Genomic DNA, 21490 nt, shown 5'->3' with positions numbered 1-21490 from the left:
TGTTGGAAATGAGGAAGATTCTAAAAAAGGGTGTTGAATTTATATGGAACAAAAAGTGTGATATGGAATTTGCAAGGATCAAACAAGAGATTGATATGGCCCGCCCGTTAGGGTGTTTTGATACAAAAAGGTGTTCCATCATCACAGTAGATGCCAGTGAGGGTGGTCTGGGTGCAGTACTTTCACAAAAACAGGATGATGGTTCAGAAGAAGTGATAGCGCATGCATCACGTGGCTTGAAAGGTGCGGAGTTAAGGTATTCTGTACTTGAGAAGGAAGCTGTAGCATGTTATTGGGCAGTTGAGAGGTTCAAGAATTTTGTGTGGGGTATGAAATTCATTTTACGCACGGATCATAAGCCCCTAAAGATTATTTTCGAAAGTAAAGGTTTGGATAAGGTGTCACGCAGGGTAGCCGGGTGGGTTACCAGGATGCAAGCGCACACATTTTCTATGGAAGTGATTCCTGGGAAGGAGAACAGGTTAGCAGACAATCTCTCAAGGGTGAAAGTTGCAGACCAGGAAGGGTCAATTGAGGAGATGGAAATGGAAATGGTATTTGTAAACACTGAAGGAATTGTGTCCAAAGAAGAGTGGTTAGCAGAGATTGGAAGGGACGTAAGTATTAGCAGAGTAATTGCTTACGTATTGACGTCCGTATGGCCCAACAAATCTGAATTGGCCAAGGAGGAAAGACCTTATTGGGAGGTTAGGGATGAGTTATCTGTTATCGATGGTGTTATGTTCAGGTGGGAGAGAGCAGTTGTGCCGGCAGGGTTACGGAGAAGGATTATCGACCTAGCACATGCTGGTCATATCGGGATGACCAAAACCAAGGGGGTTTTGAGATCGGATTATTGGTGGTCGGGATTTGACAGGGAAGTTGAGAATCGACTGGCAGAATGTCAGTTTTGCATCAAGAGTGGGAAGGGGGTGGAAGCTAGAAAACAACCTCTCATTGATGTAGGTGTTCCAACCAAGGTTTGGAGTGAAATAGCAATGGACATTTTAGGTCCTGTTGAGCTAGGATATGGACGAGAAAAGTATGTGGTGCTTGTGGTTGATTTATTTTCGAGGTGGGTAGAATTCAAGGTTGTTCGTGAAGTATCAGGAGAAAACATGGTGAAGGTGTTGCAGGAAATGTTTGCGAATGAAGGGTTACCTGAAAGCGTTCTCACGGATAATGGAACTCAATTTGTGGGAGGTGTATTCCCTGCATATCTAAAGAAATGTGGGGTAGATCATAAGAGGGCAGCATTATATCATCCCGAAACTAATGGAATGGTAGAAAGGTTGAATAGATGTGTGATGGAGAGTGTACGAATGGGTGAACAGTGTGGTTTCGACAAGTTAGTAACCATTCAAAATAGAATGTGGGCTTTGCGCATGGCGCCACACTCAGCCACTGGATTGTCCCCTTTTGAGTTAATGAGGGGTAGAAAACCGTCCTCTATGGCATGTCCTCCATGGTTAGGGAGGAGCAGAGATTCGGATGTAGTTATTGATCAAGTGAGACATGTTATGAAAAAGAAGAAGAGTGAATGGGTTGTGAGAGAAAACAAGAAGAGAGGAAGGAAGGAATTACATGTGGAACTAGGTGACTGGGTAAGAATAAAGAAAGGTGTGGTAAAGAGGAAGGGAGAGCCATTATACTCTGACCCAGTTAGAGTAATTGCAGTTATGAAAGGTGCAGTGCGAGTAGATGGTGGTCAGGTTTGGAACAAAAATAGAGTTGCTACTGTGAAGAGAGGTCCGAGGTGAGGTGAGCCAAAGGTGAGGAATGGAGTTATGCATGTGCATCTTTAAAAATAAAAAGGGGAGATGTGTTGTGAAGTTGCTTATTCAGAGAGTAATGCATAATAGGCATGTATTAGAATGCTATGTTAATCTGGTTCAAGTAGCTCTGGTGATGTCATAGAACCAACCTGCGAGCTTTTATGTTGTTTCAATGTTCTATGTTTGTCAGTTGGTATCTTTGCACTGGAGCAGAAAGGTCCTCAGCTGTGGGGGGTCTTTTCATCCATTTACTTAAATAAATAACTTATATGAAGACTTACCTGAGACTCATTCGTCTTCATAACAATAATACTCCAAAGACCTGGGCCTATAGCACAGTGAATATAGAGTACGCTAATTTTGAAATTCCTGCAGTGAGATCTAAGGACACAGGACGACAGAGTGGGGCTTGATTGTAGGGGTAAAAACAGCACTGAATGCACAGGTTGAAGTTCTTGCTCGTAAAAATGCCTCACCATTCAGTTACCCAAACAACTAGGTTTGCTCTTGGCTAACATTTACAACCACCCTTATGGCGAAAGGCTCTTCAGACTTTACATAGCCTTTTCACACACTGGCAGAATGTCCACTTATAAATGAAGGCAAATAAGGTAAGGATCATCCTGATCTTGAGTGATTTTAACTTGCAATATGAACCACAGCTAGAACTATCTGACTTTTTAGAAGTTGATGAAATGCGGGACATCCCCTCTTCGCAGCAATATAAACCATCACGGTTATATAAATATACCCTGGAAATGGCCCACGTTTTATTCAGAATAGGTGTGAGGGCGTGCAATGGGCGTGTACTGGTGATGGTACCTCCCCTCACCAAGTGTTATCAATTATATACCCTAAGACCGTTTGCTCAGGAAATAAAACCACCCAGGGTTCAAATATATATCTAATACTGAAAGCAATTTATTTTTTTATTGCAATCGTTCATAACAGTCATCCAGAAGAGCAAGAGGCCTTCTTTGCTAGACAATCCTGCTCTTGCTCGTTTTATGAAAAGGCTAAGACTGAAATGGGATGCAATTGATCTAGAGGTCACTGTGGCTACAATTATTTCTGACATATTGCCATTTCTAGAGATAGCACCTGCCCATGGTTCTGCTAACGGCGAGATGCTTTCGGAAAAGAACAACAAAATGTCAGTAGTGTTAAATCATCATTTGACAAAACCTTGTAAAAACCTCAAAGGACAAGAGAACCCATAAGTGGAGCCCTGGTTGGTTTGACTCAAAATGCAGAAATAAAAAGCATGATTATTATTCACACTTAAATCAGCCAATCTCTTACCCCGAGAGGGTTGTCCATTATCTGGAAAGCCTATTAAGGACTGGTAAACCAAAAGCATCAGGGCAGTCACTAGAAGGGAGAACTTGATCACTGCTAAAAGAAGAAAGACCAAAAAGCCTTTTGGCAAATTGCTTATTAAGTGATGAAGATGAGGGCACTCCCTTTGAGTTTGCCATTACTGAAGATGGAACAAGTTACTTACCTGTAACTATTGTTCTCCAGCATGGGGCCGGCATGGATTCACATGTCCATGAATATTCCCTGTCGTCAGGCTGGGAATCCTCAGTAAAAGAAAGAACAGCTCCACTTTCACTGTAAAACTGTATTTCTCATCTAAACCAATCACTGTCCTTTGGGTCACACTGCCTCAATCCTGCGACAGTCCTCTCCCTAAGCTTCACTCTGGCAGCCATATTTTGATTTGGTAAGCAAATAAAGTGGCAGTATGACCAAGAGGGTCCGGAGGGAGGGTTTGCATGTGAACCCATGCCAGACTCATGCTGGAGAACAATAGTTAGAGGTAACTTGTTCCTTCTCCAGCATGGGGTTTGGATTGGATTCACGTGCTCATGAATAACTAATACAAAGCATTACACAACCATAGAAGGTGGCAAGGCTCAACAGAAGTAATTAACACTTAGCCCTGGAACAAACTCACCTCATGCAAACAGGTTGCATAGCACTACCTGGCTGACTCTGGACTCCTCCCTGGAATTACTGTCTTAACGCAGAAGAACCTTGTGAAGGTATGTATTGACCTCCACATCGTAGCCCTGAAGATGTTGAGCAGAAAGGAACGCCGTCATCAAAGCGATCGCTCTCGTGGAGTGGGCTTTTGGGTGGCACGGCAGAGGCCGGTTACCCAGCCGATGACCGTGCATGATGCAGCCGGAGAGCCATTTTAAGATGGTAGCCTTGGACAAGGCCTTGCCACTATTCACAGGTCCAAAGTTTACAAACAATTGTGAAGTCTTCTGAAAAACTCTTTGTGCATGCCACGTAAAACTTCAAGGCACAAGAAAGTTCCAGCGAATGCAAGGTCCTCTCTGCCGGCGACAAAGGTTTCGGGAAGAAAACAGATAACGCCAAAAACTTGCTGAGGTGGAATTCCGACAGAACCCTCAATGAACGAGGGGTGCCTCCGCAGCTCCACCCTCGATTTGTGGAAAGCCAGATACAGCTGCTTGCAGGACAGGGCCTGGATCGCACCCACACGTCTGGCAGACCTGATGGCCACGAGGACAGCCATTTTCCACGAGAGAAACTTGAGTGGGGCTTGATACATAGGTTCGAAGGGTGCCCCCATGAGCCTTGTCAGAACCACGTTGAGTTCCCATGCCGGGGCAGGAGCCTTCACTGGTGGGAAAGAACGGAAGAACTCCTTGAGGAGTCTGTGGGACCACAGCGAGGATCTTCCTTGGAAACACTTTGAAGCACTTCAACTGTGTATAAGCGCTATATAAATAAACAATCAATCTGGTGTAGCGAGAGATGGCTGCTAGGTGTACCTTGATGGAGTCCAGCTTTTGTTAAAGACGGCAAGTATGGAAGAATCTTTTGAGCCGTGAACCTCAGAGGGGTAATCTTGTGTGACTGGAACCATTTGCAAAGCGCTTCCACTTATGGCCAAAGTACTTCAGTCGACAACACCCTGGCTTTGGCAAGGACTACCCTGCAGTCCGCTGGCAACTTGCAGCCTCCAAACTCTAAGAGCCTGGATCTTGATGAAGGATTGCACCTCCCTTTCTGGCAAGCAGATTTGGAAGTACTGGCAACTTGACTGGAAGTGGCGCATGCCAAATCTGCCTCGGCCACGCTGGGGCGATGAGTATCATCTTGCATCAACACTATCCGAGTGTGTTGATGACACGTAGCATTAGAGGAAACTAGGAAAAGGGGTACAGAAACAGACCTTCCCACGGGAAGAACGCGTACCCTCCCCCCCAAACTCCTGGGTTGGTGGAATATGCTGGCATTTGGAGTTTGCCGCCATGGCAAAGAGATTAATCAGGGGTCTGCCCCTTTTGAAGTACAGGCTGTCCACCTGATCCTGATGAAGTGCTCACTCATGGCAGGCGCGCAGTTCCCTGCTGATGGAGTCTGCAATGGTGTTCTTGATGCTTGCCAGGTGAAGAGGGATGAGGAACATCCCCTGGTCGATGGCCCAGTGCCACAAGTCCTGAGCTTCCCTGTAGAGCGCTAGCGAATGAGTTCCCCCATGCTTCCTGATGTAGAACATGGTTGTGGTGTTGTCTGTGAAAATCCTCACAACCTTGCCTGTCAGTGACGGTAGGAAATACTTGAGGGCCCAGAACACTGCCCATAGCTCCAGGACGTTGATGTGCAGATCCTATTTCCTCCGGAAGCCACAGACATCTGGTGTGTAGAAATCTGGTGTGAGCCCCCTAACCTTCCAGAGAGGCAACCGTGTTGACTGTCTGGAGGTATGGGTGGGTCTAAAATCCCATCGCCTGGGTGATGAAGGAGCACTCCCCCCACCATACTATCACCCGCCGCAACTCCTCGTTGGGATCGTTGAGAGGGATCTTGTCTGCAATACTTCCAGACACTTTTATCCAACGTGCATCCAAGAATTCCTGTAGGGGTTGCATCTGCAATCTGCAGAGATGGACAAGACAGATGCATGACATCATGCCCAGCAATTACTTGATGGCCCGTATTGTGGCCGTTCGCCGACAGACGTTACACACCTTCCCTTGAATGGCTGCTAGTCTCTGAGTCTGGTGCCGAGGAACCAGGCGTTCTGAGATTGCGTTAAGCAGGATTTCGTATAGTTTACGGCGAATCCTAGCTCCAAGCCGGCCTGTATCAGCCAATCGTCCAGGTAATGGGTATAGGGGTATTCCCTGCAGACGCAGATGGGTCGCCACCAGGGCCAGGCATTTCGTAAACACTCTTAGGCCAATTTTAAGCCAAATGATAGACCTTGTATTGGTTGTGCTGGCCTTGCACCACAAACCATAGGAACTGTTGATGTTTCCTGTGGATGAGGACGTGGAAGTACACATCCTCTAGCTGGCCGAGCACATGCTGCAACATGACCATCCTGAATTTCTGGGACATCAGGTACATGTTCAGACGGCGTAGGTCCAGGATGGGCCTCCAACCCTCCGTCTTCTTTCTTACCAGAAAGTATCTGGAATAGACTCCAGAGCCCAGCAGCCGTTGGGGGAACAAGCTCTACTGCCCCTTTCCGTAACATGGCTTGCACTTCTTCTAGTAGCTGAGGGATGTGGAGCGCCTGACGAGAAACCGGTGAGATACAAGGGCACTTGCGTTGGTACGCCAAGGTTTGTCCCTTGGCAAGAGCGTTCAGCACCCATCTGTCGGTGGTGATCTTCCTCCACTCGCTGACGAACCTAGTCAGCCGGCCTCCCACCGAGGTGCACCGGTACAGCTCCGACGTCTTGGCCGGTTCAGTCCTGTTTGAGCACTGGTGCCCTCCCCTGCGGGTGACGTTAACATTCGCTACCGTAGGCTTGTGAGTGACCTCTGTAGGCTTCCTGCGTGGAGGAGGGGCAGGGATCTGTATGATCCCTTAGCTGATCTCATCAATTTACCCCTGGAGGTGTGAAAAGACGAGCAATACTGTTGAAGAGTGCCAAGGGAAAGGGCAGTCTCTGTATCCGTCTTTATGGCTATAAGGGATTTGTCCACCGCCTTTCCAAACCAATTTTCTCCATCAAAGGGTATGTCCAGCACCTTCCCCTGAATGTCCTGCCGAAAGTTTGAGGCCTTCATCCGTCCCTGCCGATGAAGGCAGACTCTGTTTCCCATCTGCCAGAAACCTGTGTCCGCGATGTCCACTGCCACCGTAAGGGCATAGTCCCGAGACCACCTCCCTTTCCTGAAAGAGGACAATGGCTTCCATACTCTTGTTGTCGGGGAGGAATTCCAGGATCGGGCCCAGCTTGTACCAAACCTACCGGTATCGGGCCAAGATGACCAGAGCATTAGCAACCTTGATCGTGGAAGCCGTGGTGTAAATCACCCTCTTTCCCATGGCGGTCATCTTCTTCCCCTCGCTGTCCCGGGGGACCGATGACGGGGCCGGATTAGCCGAGCGTTTCCTTGAGGCAGCCAACATTACCGAGACCTGCAACGTTTGCAACCTCAAGGGCGTGGAGTCCGGCACCCAGTATTTCTTCTCTAACCTGTCCCTCTTGGTGGGAGCCGTGCATTGGTTCTTCATGAGGGCTAGGCAGTCATCCAGAAAGGGCACCACCATGATAGTGTTCCTCTTGGACTCACATCCCGATACAAGAAGCCCTCTTTCCTGGTTTCCTCTGGCACTAGTTGGAACAGCTCTGAGGCCCTGGAAATCAGAGGAATGATCCCATCTCAGCAAGTGGAGAGACTCTAGTAGGGGCGTCCAGACACAGTGATACATCATCTGCAGCGACAAAGTCCTCATCATCGTTGGTTCCCGTGGCCGTCGTGGCAGTGTCATAACCAGTGTCTGTTGGTGGAGTCAGGGGCCGACATGGAGGAGGCTGATCTTCCACAGAGGCTGGTCAGGGGCCTGCGGCACTACCAGTGTCTGTTCTGGGGGCAACATCTGCTGGATCTCAATTCACCAGTGTGTGGGTATCCATTTATGTCCCTTGGTTGCAAAGGGAACAATGGATGACTAGGCCCTGTGCCACTGTCGTCCTCGTGGACCATATGGACAGACACTTGGTTGTCGTCGTCCGTGGATAAGTTGTCCATCGGTTGAACGTCAACCCTGGAGGGCTGTTTTGGGGCCTATTCACCCCCCCCCCCCACCTCGCCCCCTTTTTCCTCCCAGAGGGTTTTGTACTGGGATATGGCCGGTGCTCCTCACTCCCCTCCCCCCAGTGACACCTACAGTCTTCAATGCTGCCACGGCAGCCATGTCGCACCTTGCAGGTAGGGATACCCTTTGGGCCGTAGGAGTGATCCTCAAAGGATCAGCACCTACCTTCACCATGGTTGTCAAAGTAGGTGTCGACGAAGCGTTTGAAGAGGACTTTGGCTGCACTGGTCGAGCCTGCTTGTGCAGCGCTGCCTTCTTCTCTTCATCTGCCTTAGGCTTATCTGATTTCTCCCGTAATTTGGCTGGGCTGGACAACTTTCTCTTTGAGGAGTAGCTTGATGGCAGGCTGGCTACGTAGGCTGAAGGCAATTTTGATTGCGGCCTATCCAGCCTGGGACCCGCATCAGTGGCGAACCCGGTGGAATTGGACTTGTAGTTCTTGGCCTTATCTTGGAGCCCCACAGATGTGGTGACTTCAAAAGGACAGATCTCTTCCCAGAGGGAGACTGCTCTTCAGACCGGCCGGACCTGGGCAAGGCATGCTCCTGCTCAGAGCACCAGACAGGAGCCTTGTTCAAATTGAGCCATGCCGCCAGCCTATGCCAGTCTGTCTTCTTCGAGAAGCCCAGACATATCTCGCACTCTATCTCCTTGTGGTCCAGGTGCAGACGGTAAAGACATTGTAAATGCTTGTCCTCTACCAAGAATTTTCATAGCCCACATTTGGTGCAGGGCCTGAAGAGGACCCTTCCCTCCTTTTTCTCTTCAGTCATGGCCACAGAGCGCAAAGTAGGCCAAAGACGGTGTTCCCGAAACTTTGCAGAATCTTCGCCCTTGAGGAGCACATAGGCTCTGGTGGAAAAATAGAACTTTTCCATGAAAAAACCTGGAAACACGTACAAATTGCTCAGAGAGCAACTCAAGGACTCCCAAAAATGCTTCGTGCAGTAACAATCTGAAGATGGCTGCCAGATGCAGGGCTTAGGGAGAGGATGGTCATTGGATATGGGCAGTGTGACCAAGAGGACAGGGATTGGATTAGAGGAGAAGAACAAGTTATATGTTAAGAATATGTGGGAGGAACAGCCAGTCGAAAGAACGTTACAGTTGGTAAGTAATTTGTTCTTCGAATGGATTGTGTCCTCCCACATATTCCTCATCTTATGATAGGCTCCCATAGCAGTGGCAATTTTGGAGGTGGGAGTACTAGATACTGTTTTCATGGACAGAATGAAGTACCACCTTGGCAAATAAACCATCATTGGAGGAGGAAGCATCTAAGCAATAATGCTTCATGAAAGTATGCATCAATTTCTATGTTGCAGCTGAACAAATATCTGCTGCAGGAACTGCCCTCTTCAGAGCTGCAGAAGGAGCCATCCCCCTAGTGGAATGGCCTCGAAGCCCATCTGGGGTGTCCTTTCCCGCCAATCTGTAGCATTCAATTATAGCCAGAATGATCTAGCGGGATATGGTTTGTTTGGTCACCGATAATCCCAATTTATGACATGTATAACCTACAAAGAGTTGGTCATCTTGACGTAATTTTGACATTCTTGAAATGGAAAAACTGAGAACCTTTTTGGGGTCCAGTCTATGCAGTCTCTCCTCTTTGCCCAAATGAGGAGGAGGCTAGAATGTTGGTAATATGATTTTTTGTGACAAATGAAAGACAAACTACTTTTGGTAAAAAGGAAGGTTTAACTTTAAGAACTACCTTGTCCTTGTAAAAAATAGTATATGGAGGTTTACTTGAGAGCCTGTAGTTCACTAACCCTGCGGGCTGATGTTAAGGCCACAAGGACAGTGTTTAATGTTAGAAGCCTCAAGGGACAAGAGTACAGAGGCTCAAAAGGTATACAAGTTAGAAACTTAAGTACTAGATTTAAATCCCAATTTGGGACATGAAATGGTACTGGAAGGTATACGTTAGTAAGCCCATTCAGGAATTGAATTATCAATGGAATTTTGAAGTAAGAAACCTCTTCCGAGGAGCGCTTGAAAATGGATAGCGCTGCCAGATATCCTTTAATTGTTCTGATCTGGAGCCCTAGATTGGTTAGATATAATAGGAAAGAAAGCACAATTGGGGTGCCACATTGAAAAGGGTCCACATCCTTATCTCTGCACCAGTTACTGAACTTATTCCAATGACACCGTTGCTGGCCTTCTGGCCGAAAGATACATTTCCATTACGTCATCCGGAATATCCCAATCCTTGTATCTCAACCTCTCAGAAACCATGCGTGAAGGTTGAGTATCTTGACCTCTGGATGGAGAACCCGACCTTCCTCTTGCAAGAGAAGATCATCTCTTTGCCGAAGACGTATTGGAGGGCAGATGGACATGTCCAGGAGGTCTGGGTACCACGTCCTCCTGATCCAATCTGGGGCAATTAGGATCATGGGGTTCCTGAACTTTCTCAACCTCCTGATTACTTGAGAAATCACTGGGACTGGAGGAAACGCGTACAGAAGTGGGAACTTCCTCTCCACCATGAACGTGTCTCCTAGAGCTCCTCTCGGAAGAAATTCCCTTGAGCAGTACTGTTCGCACTTCCAGTTTACCGTGGTTGCGAACAGATCCACTTGAGGGGTTCCCCAAAGGGTGAAGATCTCCAGAAGGACTTTCTGAGCTAGCTGCCACTCATGAGAGACCGTGCTCAGCCTGCTCAGAGCGTCTGCCGCCGTATTCTGTTCTCCGGCCTGGATGAACTGCTGATAGAGAGATTCCTTCTCGTATTGTTCAGAACCAGATCTTCACTGCCTCTCTGCACAGTGGTAGTGACCCTAGGCCTCCTCTCTTGTTGAGGTAGTACATGCCCACCGTGTTGTCCGTCATTATCAGGACATTCTTTCCCTGTACAGAGGGCAGGAAGGCCTTCAGCGCTAGTCTGATTGCCCTCAGCTCCAATAGGTTGATATGTAGTTTGGACTCCGATGGAGAGCAACGACCGCTGATTGTCAGATCGTTGGTGTGGGCTCCCCACCCTGTGAGTGAGTCGTCCGTTACTACTGTTATCTCCGGCCATGGTTGCCAAAAAGATTCTCCTTTGAGGATGTTGTTGTTGCAAGCCCACCATAGCAGATCCTGAGCAACTGCGCTCAGGACTTGCAGAAGATCCGACATATTCCCTGAGAACTGGGACCACTGAGTTCTGAGTGCCCATTGAATGGATCTCATTCTCAATCTGGCCTCTGGCACTAGGAAAATGCAGGACGCCATGAGGCCGAGCAACCTCAGAAAATCGAAGGCCGGCAGATGCTGGGCATTTTGGAACTTTGTTACCATCTGCAGAACGTAGAGAGCTCTCACCTCGGGAGGCGAGGCTTTGCCCGAGGAAGTATCCAAGACTGCTCCGATAAACTGGAGCTTCTGGGAGGGTATCATGTGGGACTTCTTGAAATTGAGGGAGAAGCCCAATTTGTGAAGGAAGTGACAGGTGATCGAAAGATGTTCCTGAGCTTGTTCAGGAGAACATGCTCTGATCAACCAATCGTCCAGCTAGGGGTAGACGTGAATCCCCCCTCTCCTGAGACTCGCTGCCACCACCGCCATTAGCCAACACCGCCATTAATGTGGTGAAAAGCCTCGGGGCAGAGGTCAACCCGAATGGCAGAACTTGAAATTGATAGTGAGAATTGCCAATCGCAAACCTCAGGTACTTTCTGTGATTGAGATGGATTGGCACATGAAAGAAAGTAAGCACCCTGAAGGTCCAATGATACCAACTAGTCTTGGAGTTGGAGAGCCTGAAGGGTCTGAGAAAGGGTTACCATCTTGAACTTGCCCTTCCTGAGGAACTTGTTCAAGTTTCTTAAGTCCAAGATTGGTCTCAATCCTCTGTCCTTCTTTGGGATGAGAAATTATGGGGAGTTTCCAACCCTTGTTCCTTTCCGTTACAGGTACTTGATCTACAGCACCTTTCTCTAGCAGGGTTAAAATTTCCTGCAACAGGAACAGATCTGGAATTTTGACAGAGTTGGTTCCTGGTGGATGCGAGGCCTTTTTAGGAAGGGGCAACAGTAACCTTGAGCTACTGTTTCCAGTTCCCAAGCATCTGAGGTAATGCCCCACCAATTCCTTCAGATGCTGAGAGATCCTGCCTCCCACTGGGGTTTTGTGTAACAAGGTCTCAGAGTGATTTGGAGGCAGCTGCAGGCGAGGTTGAGGGCAAAGATGCCATTCCTGAGGTTGGCTTTGTAATCTTTCCTCGTCCACCACGAGTGACATTTCTCTTGCATCTTTGAAAAGCCTGTCCTCTTCCTCTACCAAAAGAGGAGTAGTAACGAAAAGAACGACCCCTCCAGGAAGATGAGCCCGAATAGGGTTTCTGAGGCTGTCTCATGGAGGGGCTAAGAGATTTAGCTGCTGCTTTTGAGGTCTGTAGTTTTTCTAGGCTTTCATCAGCCTTCCTACCAAACAGTCTCAAGCCATCAAAAGGCATGTTGAGAAGTCTGGCCTGCACATCTGGTGCAAACCCCGACTTCCTCAACCAGACAAATCTGCATAGCACAGTGCTCGCAGTCATGGATCTGCTGATACTATCAGCAGTATCCAGTCCTGACTGGAGACATTCCCCCATTGCCTCCTTTCCGTCTTTGACAATATTCAGGAAGCCTTCCCTTTCCTCACCATCCGGAATATGATCAGCCTCCACCGAAATGCAGTCCCACAGGGTATGGGTAAACCTGGCCAGGGTACAACGGACATTGGTTGATTTAAGAGCCATACTAACCAAAGTAAAAAACTTTATGGGCCCAAGCATCCACTTTCTTATCCTCTCTATCCGGGGGGAAAGTAGGATATGCAGTCTGTCTTGAAGTAGTTGCAGCTTGAATAACCAGACTTTCTGGAGTGGGATGTCTGTTTAAATATTCAGGATCAGAACTAGAAGGTCTATATTTTTTAGGAAAATTACTGTTTACGGCAGCAATATTGTCAGGCATTTCCCAGTTCTTGTCCACTGTTCTCTGAAGTGCCCTATGGAAGGGGAGAAATGGATCCTTCAGGGGGCCCCAAACAATTATGTCTCTCATATCGTCCTGTTCAAAAGTGGGAGAGGCTCTACCCAAACCCATATAGTCTACTACTCTGTTCATTTAACTCCTGTACCATGAATCTGCATGTTCTGCAGGGTCAGGTCTTGCAAACTCTAATTCAGGTGACGTGTCGATGGCACTAGCAGAATGCAGAGTCTCGCACAGGTCTCTCATTTTAGATTCTGGGTCTATAAGTTCTTCTGGAACTTGTCTAATGCCATATTGCACTCCAAAAGGAGATATTTCCTCATCCTCAGATCCAGTTTCTTCACAAATCGAAGACAGACTTAAAAAAGTCTGATTTTGGTAATGGCGTAAATCTCCTCTCTTCCTCCTGAGTTTTCGTCGAAGGAATGGAAGGAATCTGCGACGACCCTGAGGAAGTCTTCGACACAGGTGTCGAAGACGCTTTTGACTTCGAAGTCGAAGCTGCAGGCGCCGATGGCATCGACAAAGTTGTGGATGTTTGCGACGACTTCTGTTTCTTATGAGGTGTCAGAGAAATAGTCGACTCTCGATGAGTCTGACGACTTGGCGTCGACTCGAGTTTTTCGAGTTTCATCCATATTACTGGGTTTTACCACAGCAGTTCCTGACTTCCCTATGTCGTCCAATGGAGCGACAGGGGTCCGGCTCTTCTGAGGTTTCTTGACCCTAGTGAAGAGTTCCTCGTGGCAACCGGTGATATTCTGGTAAGGATTTGTATTATCCAACACAGTTCGATCAAATAATGTCAATATGTAACATGTTGCTTTCTCCCTTATTCAGGCGCTGAGAGAAAGTATGAAGTCTCGGGGAATAATGCCTCCAGCGGTAAAATCAGGTAAGTCTATTGTGTGTTAGTCCCTTTGTTTCACCTTGCTGTCCTTTTGTTTCCCCTTAGGGGCCGGGGTTCGACGAAGATGCAGTGGAAGCTGCGCCGACCCGTAAAGAGGAATAGTACCCCCGGTGGTAAAATCAGGTAATTGAAGAAAGGCTGTGGGTTCGCAAATACGGTCTGTGCGCTAGTAATCACTGATTGAAATAAGAGTTCTAACAAAAGAATTTGTAAAATATCAGCAGCATTACCACCTACACAGCCAGACCACCCTGGCTGGAACTGAAAATTGGTTGAAGATGGGGTGAGGTGGAGATGCGCTAGATATTGCAACAATAAGACACACAAATAATATAGTTGATGTTTAATAGTAGCAGAAACAGCCGACACGTGTTTCGACACGCTGGTCGTTCTCAAGGCGTATGCAGAGTGACTTTGTTGAAAAAGCGTGAAGGGGTAATCCCTCAAAAATGAAGGAGGCGATGTGAGACTCAATCGGACATCGCATCCAAATAACAATCCCTGCCGTAATGGCCACGTAAGTATATTACTCGTGAATCGAGCGGACAATTAACACGGAGATCCCCAAAAGCTTTAGTCTCACATCGCCTCCTTCGAAGCGCGCCGTTCGAGAGCAAAGCAATCGGAAAAACGGAACTGAAGCCAACCGGCGGGGCTCGAGCTATTTATACCAACAGTGACGTTGACAAGGTACAGAGGCCGTTGTGGGACAATAGACGCAACGACCCCCGAGCACAGGGCCCTCTGTCGAAGAAAAAAAAAAAGCAGCGAAGCTGGCGATAACGAATATCATAAGATGAGGAATACGTGGGAGGACACAATCCATTCGAAATACAGTTTTAGAGTGAAAGTGAAACTGTTGTTTCTTTTACCATCGATTCCCAACCTGACAACGGGAAATATTCATGAGCATGTGAATCGATGCCAGACCACAAGCTGGAGAAGCTTGGTATAGTCAATTCTCCAAACACTATGAAGAGGACAGACTGGCTTACCTCGAACCAAGGGGAATAGATTCCCTTTTACTAGTCTCTGGAACTAATTATAAACATTTAGTATATGCACTCAAGAAGTAGCCGATGCTGTAGCATCTCAATACGGGATGAAAGCCCCAGACCTGCCAAAATCCCAGTGGATGTCTCCAAGCTGGAACAAAGGGTATGGGCCCCTTAACGTCAGCTTGTGTGAAACTTTTTTGCAGGATAAATGGAGTCCCCCCCCCAACCAACCTGGACCCAGGCCGATATTGTCCCTATTTACAAGAAGAGGAGTAGGCATGACCCAAGAAATGATCACCCCATCTCCTTTGTTGACGCCTCAGGAAAGATATTTGGTAAACTTGCGCTTAAAAGATTAGAGCAATGGGGAGATGATGCCAACTGTATTAGTAATCTCCAAGCAGGTTTTAGGAGTCAGCACTACAAAACAGGACTTTAGACTCGGCACCCCGATAGAGAAGTATGTTGTCCTGGGCAATGGCAAGCTGCATCTACTCTTTGTAGACCATAAGACAGTACTCAATGGCATACCCCATTCTGAGCTATGGAAGCCACTTCAAAATAGGAATATCCATAGCTCCCGGCTGCTCTCGAAGCAAACACATTTGGGGAAAATACGGAACTGAGGTTACGGGCGCCATGCGTCCTACTTAAAACATCCAATGACATCACCCCCGACGGGGGCCTTCAAGGGACATCGACCCAACGTCATCGATGCAGGGCGCCCTCTGCCGAAATATTTCCAAAGCAGCACCGCTGTGGCCATTACATGTCAAAGATGTGGAATACGTTGGAGGACACAATCCATACTCCTACAGTTAGATGTGGGAGCAGTAGTGAGTGCACTAGGCATTTTTCAATAGAGGAGGAGGTGCAACGGGGCTCTGTGTTGATCCCCACTCTCTTCCATCTTTTTTAATGACAATAACTACTTGGCAATATATCTTGATGATCCACATAGGCTAGAAGGGGGAAACAGCTTGATGATGCTGTTTTTGTCTCCCGAACCCCTAGTAGCCTCACAAGATTAGTTTGCCTTGAGAAGGGCTTTGTGGTAAACACCAGCAAAACAAATATGATGCACCGTGGAAAGCGAATGAAGAAACACACAAGCACAACCATCCAAATCAGAGACAGTGTAGTAGATGAAGTCACATCATTTAAATATCTGGGCTTCAAACTGTCCAATAATGGCAAATTGGGAAAAAGCAATGAGAAAGCCAAATAATTGCCCCACAGATGTTCAGCAATCCTTAACTTCATCAAAAAGTTCCGTAATAATGTGGTCAATACTGCCATGGAGATCCATAGATCTCAGGCAGTGGGGACAGCAGTTTATGGTGCAGTGTGGCACAATAGTAGACTCACTTGTATAGCAGCTAGAGAAAATATCTTCCTTAAGAAGTCACACATGCTCCCTAAAAGTATGCCGAACCTAGTGGAGACCATACGGATTGACCAGTATTGGTGAACTAATTACCCTAAACCACTGCTATATTGAGCCAAACATTGGTCCAATCAAGAGCCTGGGCGATCGTGAAGCTCTCAACAACTTGATGAGCTGCACAGGTGCCAATAGTCTTCAATGGCTAGCCTATATTAGGTCTAAATTGCTTCCTTTGAATTTGGGGCTTCTTGGTCTGGCTTGAGGCTTATCCAGGGGAATAGTAACAGCATAATCAAAGACGCCTTTAGTGAAGGGGTGCGTACAAAGGAGGCCACTGACTGTTTTGTCCCAAACAGCTGGATAAACTTACCTGGCGAACAAAAAAATATGGGATCATGAAAGCTATCAGACTTGCATGCTCCCTTTTCATGAAACTAGGATTTACTATTCTCCCACTTGCGCCGCCTCGCGAATCTCTGGTGCCAAACAGAAAAAGCCTGCTATACTTTTTGTGAAGGCACTACCGAATCTCTTCAACAGTTTGTTTATGCCCAGGATACGCCAGAATTTGCTCAGGCAATTTGAAATTGTGTCCTAAGGACCACAGAGTATGGATGTTGTGCAGGAGTCCTCTCCTCCTTGACATGGCATTTACTGTAGGCAACTACCTAGTCGGGGCATGAAGAAGGGGGAAAACCGAACTGAAAACGTATTGCTCAATGATTTGCCCTGAAGATTTTTTTATTACTTTCCTTTATAATTGTACTTAAGCTAAATGGATCTGTGATTTATTTAATTGCTCTATACACAAAAGGCTTTTTATGAATGCGATGTTACTGCTTCCTTGCTTTTATGTTATAGCACCAAAGAACAAGTTACTTACCAACGAACGCTCTTTCGATTGGATGTTCCTCCCACGTATTCCACATCTTATGATATGCGCATCCCAGCTTCAGCATTTTTTTTTCACCAGTCGGCGCGGTGTTCGAGACCACAGAGTCGAAGTCCCTCGAGGACCGCCGTCATCCGCTGTATAAAGGGCTCGAGCAGCACCCGTTACCTCAGTTCTGTTTTTATGGTGTTCATGGTCGCATCAGCTGATCAGGTCTCAAGTCCTCAGGCTCTTAAGGAAGTTAGAGTGCAACTGGCGTAAACTGTACAGAGGGTAGGGTGGGAGGGTAAATGAGGAATACGTGGGAGGAACATCCAATCGAAAGAACATTACAGTTGGTAAGAAACTTGTTCTTCGAATGGATTGTGTCATCCCACGTATTCCTCATCTTATGATAAACTCCCATAGCAGTGGTAATTCTGGAGGTGGGAGTACTAGATATTTTAATTATGGATTGAATGAAGGACAGCTTTTGCAAATAGTCCTCCTTGATATGAAGTAGAGTCGAAGCAGTAATGCGTTGCAAAGGTGTGCATTGACGACCAGGTGGCCGCAGCACAAATATCCTGCACCGTGACACCCCTCTGAAGAGCCGTGGAAGTTGCCATTCCTCTGGTTGAATGAGCCCTTAATCCATCTGGAGGCTCTTTCCCAGCTAGTTTATAGCATTCAGAGATTGCTAGAATTATCCATCTGGATAGAGTTTGTTTAGATACTGCAAGGCCCAATTTGTGCCCAGTATATCCAATGAATAGTTGGTCACATTGTCGGAGATTTGCGAATCTGGAAATGTAGAAACCGAGAGCCTTTTTTGGGTCCAGTCTGTGCAATCTGTCCTCTTCCTTACTAGCGTGAGGTGGAGGATAAAAGGAAGGCAAGACAATTTTTTGTGACAGATGAAAATCAGACACTATTTTAGGCAAGAAAGATGGTTTGACTTTTAGAATAACCTTGTCCCTATGGAAAATGGTGTGAGGAGGCTTACAAGACATTGGCTGCAACTCACTTACCCTGCGGGCTGATGTTATAGCCACCAACAGAATTGTCTTAAGAGTGAGCAGTCTTAATGGACAAGAATGTAAAGGTTCGAAAGGAGCACACATGAGAAATTTTAAGACTAGATTTAAATCCCAAATGGGGACCTGAAAAGGTGTCAGAGGGTATACATTTGTCAGCCCTTTCAAGAATTGAATGACTAAAGGCATTTTAAAATATGACACCTCTTCCAAGGTGCGCTTAAAATTAGATCGCGCTGCCAGTAACCTTCTAAAGTTCCAACTTGGAGCCCCAAATTGGCTAAGTAAGAGAAGTACAAGTTACTTCTTACCTTGTAACGTTCTTTCGATTGGGATGTTCCTCCGACGTATTCCTTATCTTTGATAATGCGTTTCCAGCTTGCTAGCCTCGGAAATTTTTTCTGTAGAAGGCGCTGCGTGTCGACGTCCGCCGAGTCGATGTCCCTCAACAGCCACCATATCGGCGCTGACGTCACCATGCCCATAAATAGCCACGCGCGGCGTCCGTTGCTCAGTTCCGTTTTTACGTTAAGAGTTGTTTTACATGAATTGGTTATTGACCTTGAAGGAGCGTAAGCTGCAACCACAAGGGAAGTATTACTGTGAGGATGGATGGAGGGGCGATAAGGAATACGTCGGAGGAACATCCCATCGAAAGAACGTTACAAGGTAAGAAGTAAATTGTTCTTCAAAGGGATTGTGTCCTCCGACGTATTCCTTATCTTTGATAGACTCCCATAGCAGTGGCATGTAATTGGAGGTGGGAGTAAGAATGTCATGTATCCCTTTAGGGATGGACCGAATGTAATACGGCTTTGCCAAATCTGGTCTCTTGACTAGTGGAGGAATCCAGATTGTAAAATTTTGTGAATGTACGTGCGGACGACCATGTGGCAGCCGCACATATGTCTCTGACCGGTACTCCTCTTTGGAGGGCCGAAGAGGCTGCGATACCCCTGGTTGAATGAGCCCTAAGATTTTGGGGTGGCTCTTTCCCTACCAGTTCGTAACATTCCAGAATGGCCAAAATAATCCACCTGGAAATGGTTTGTTTTGTTATGGGTAATGCCAACTTGTGACCTGAGCATCCTACAAACAGTTGGTCTGCTTGCCTGATCCTAGCCATTCTGCTGATGTATAAGCTTAGAGCTCGCCTTAGGTCCAGCCTATGGAGCCTTTCTTCCGCTTTCCCCGGGTGGGGAGGAGGGTAGAACGAAGGTAAGGTAATTTTCTGAGTAATATGAAATTCAGAAACCACCTTTGGGAGGAAATTAGGCTTCACCTGTAGGACAACTTTGTCCATGTGGAAAATTGTATGTGGGGGTTTACAGGAAAGAGCTTGTAGCTCACTCACCCTCCTAGCAGATGTTAGTGGTACCAATAGGACAGTTTTAAGCGTGAGAAATCTCAGCGAACAAGAGTGAAGTGGTTCGAATGGAGTGCCCATTAGGAAGTTTAAGACTACATTTAAGTCCCATAAGGGAACTTGGAATGGTTTTGGAGGATAAACATTAGTTAATCCCTTGAGAAATTGTATCACTAGATGCAGTTTGAAATACGATGGTTCCTCCGCAGTGCGCTTGAAGATTGAAAGCGCTGCGAGATAGCCTTTTACAGTGCCAACTTGAAGGCCTGAGTTTGCCAAGGAGAGTAGAAACGATAACACTGTTGGTGTACCACATGAAAAAGGGTCGATAGTCCCTTCTCTACACCAGCTGCAAAATGTGTTCCAATGGCAGTGGTATAAAGACTTTGTTGCTGGCCTTCTGGCCGAAAGCAACACCTCCATGACGTCATCAGGGAGATCCCAATCCTTGTACCTCACCCTTTCAGAAGCCAAGGTTGAGGGTTCTGATGTCTGGATGGAGAACTTGACCTCCCTTCTGCGAGAGAAGATTCTCTTTGAGTGGAAGACGGATTGGAGGGCAGATGGACATATCTAGAAGGTCCGGGTACCACGGTCTCCTGGCCCAGTCCGGGGCAATTAGGATCATGGTTTTCCGGAATCTTCTCAACCTCCAGATCATTTGAGGAATAACAGGGACTGGTGGAAACACAAAGGAGTGGAAACTCCCAGTCCACTACAAACGCGTCTCCTAGAGCTCCTCTCGGGGGAAATTCCCTTGAACAGAACAGGTTGCACTTCCTGTAGGTGCTTGTGGGGAACAGATCCACCTGAGGGATCCCCCAAAGGGCGAAGATCTCTTGAAGGACTTCCTGAGCTAGCTCCCACTCGTGGGAGACTGTGCTCTGCCTGCTCAGAGCATCCGCTGTCAAGTTCTTCTCTCCGGCTAGGTGGACTGCCGATAGAGAGATTCCTTCCTGAATTGCCCAAAACCAGAGCTGCATTGCCTCTCTGCACAGTGGCAGTGACCCTACGCATCCTCTTTTGTTGAGGTAGTGCATGGCCATCGTTAGTCTGATCGCTCTCAGCTCCAATAGGTTGATGTGTGGTCTGGACTCCGATGGAGACCAACGACCGCTGATGGTCAAGTCGTTGGCATGGGCTCCCCACCCCGTGAGTGAGGCGTCTGTGACTACTGTTATCTCCGGCCATGGTTGCCAAAACAGTTCTCCTTTCAAGATGTTCTTTGGATAGGCCCACCATTGAAGGTCACAAGCTACCTTGTCCGGAATCCGGAGGAGATCTGTCATTCTCCCTGAGAATTGCGACCACTGACTTCTCAGTGCCCACTGAAGAGATCTAATTCTCAGGCGAGCCTCTGGCATAAGGAAGATGCAGGATGCCATGAGGCCTAGCAACCTCAGAAAGTCGAAGGCTGGGAGACGTTGGGCATTTTGAAACTTGTTGACCATCTGCAGAATATTTTGAGCCCTCACCTCTGGTGGCGAGGCTTTTCCCAGGGAAGTGTCCAGGACAGCTCCAATGAACTGGAGTCTCTGTGATGGTATCATCTGTGACTTCTTTAAATTGAGGGAGAAGCCCAGTTTGTGAAGGAAGTGGCAGACATAATCTAGCTGGGTCTGAGCTTGTTCTGAAGATACAGCCCTGATCAGCCAATCGTCTAGGTAGGGGTAGACGTGGATCCCTTCCCTCCTTAGACTCGCAGCCACTACTGACATTAGCTTGGTGAAGACCCTCGGGGCAGAGGTCAGCCCAAATGGCAGAACTCGAAATTGATAATGAGAGTCGCCAATTGCGAACCTCAGGTATTTCCTGTGTTTGAGATGGATTGGCACATGGAAATAAGCATCCTGAAGGTCCAGAGATACCAGCCAGTCCTGGAGATGGAGGGCCTGAAGGATCCGAGAGAGTGCTACCATCTTGAACTTGTCCTTCCTGAGGAACTTGTTCAATTCTCCTAAGTCCAGGATGGGTCTCAGTCCTCCGTCCTTCTTTGGTATGAGAAAGTAGGGGGGAGTACCAGCTCTTGTTCCGGTCTGCTACAGGTACCAGTTTTATGACACCTTTCTCTAGCAG

Source organism: Ambystoma mexicanum, chromosome 2p (assembly GCF_040938575.1).
Source record: "Ambystoma mexicanum isolate Mex_15411 chromosome 2p, UKY_AmexF1_1, whole genome shotgun sequence".
Lineage (NCBI taxonomy): Eukaryota > Metazoa > Chordata > Amphibia > Caudata > Ambystomatidae > Ambystoma > Ambystoma mexicanum.
This window is presented reverse-complemented; position numbering follows the sequence as displayed.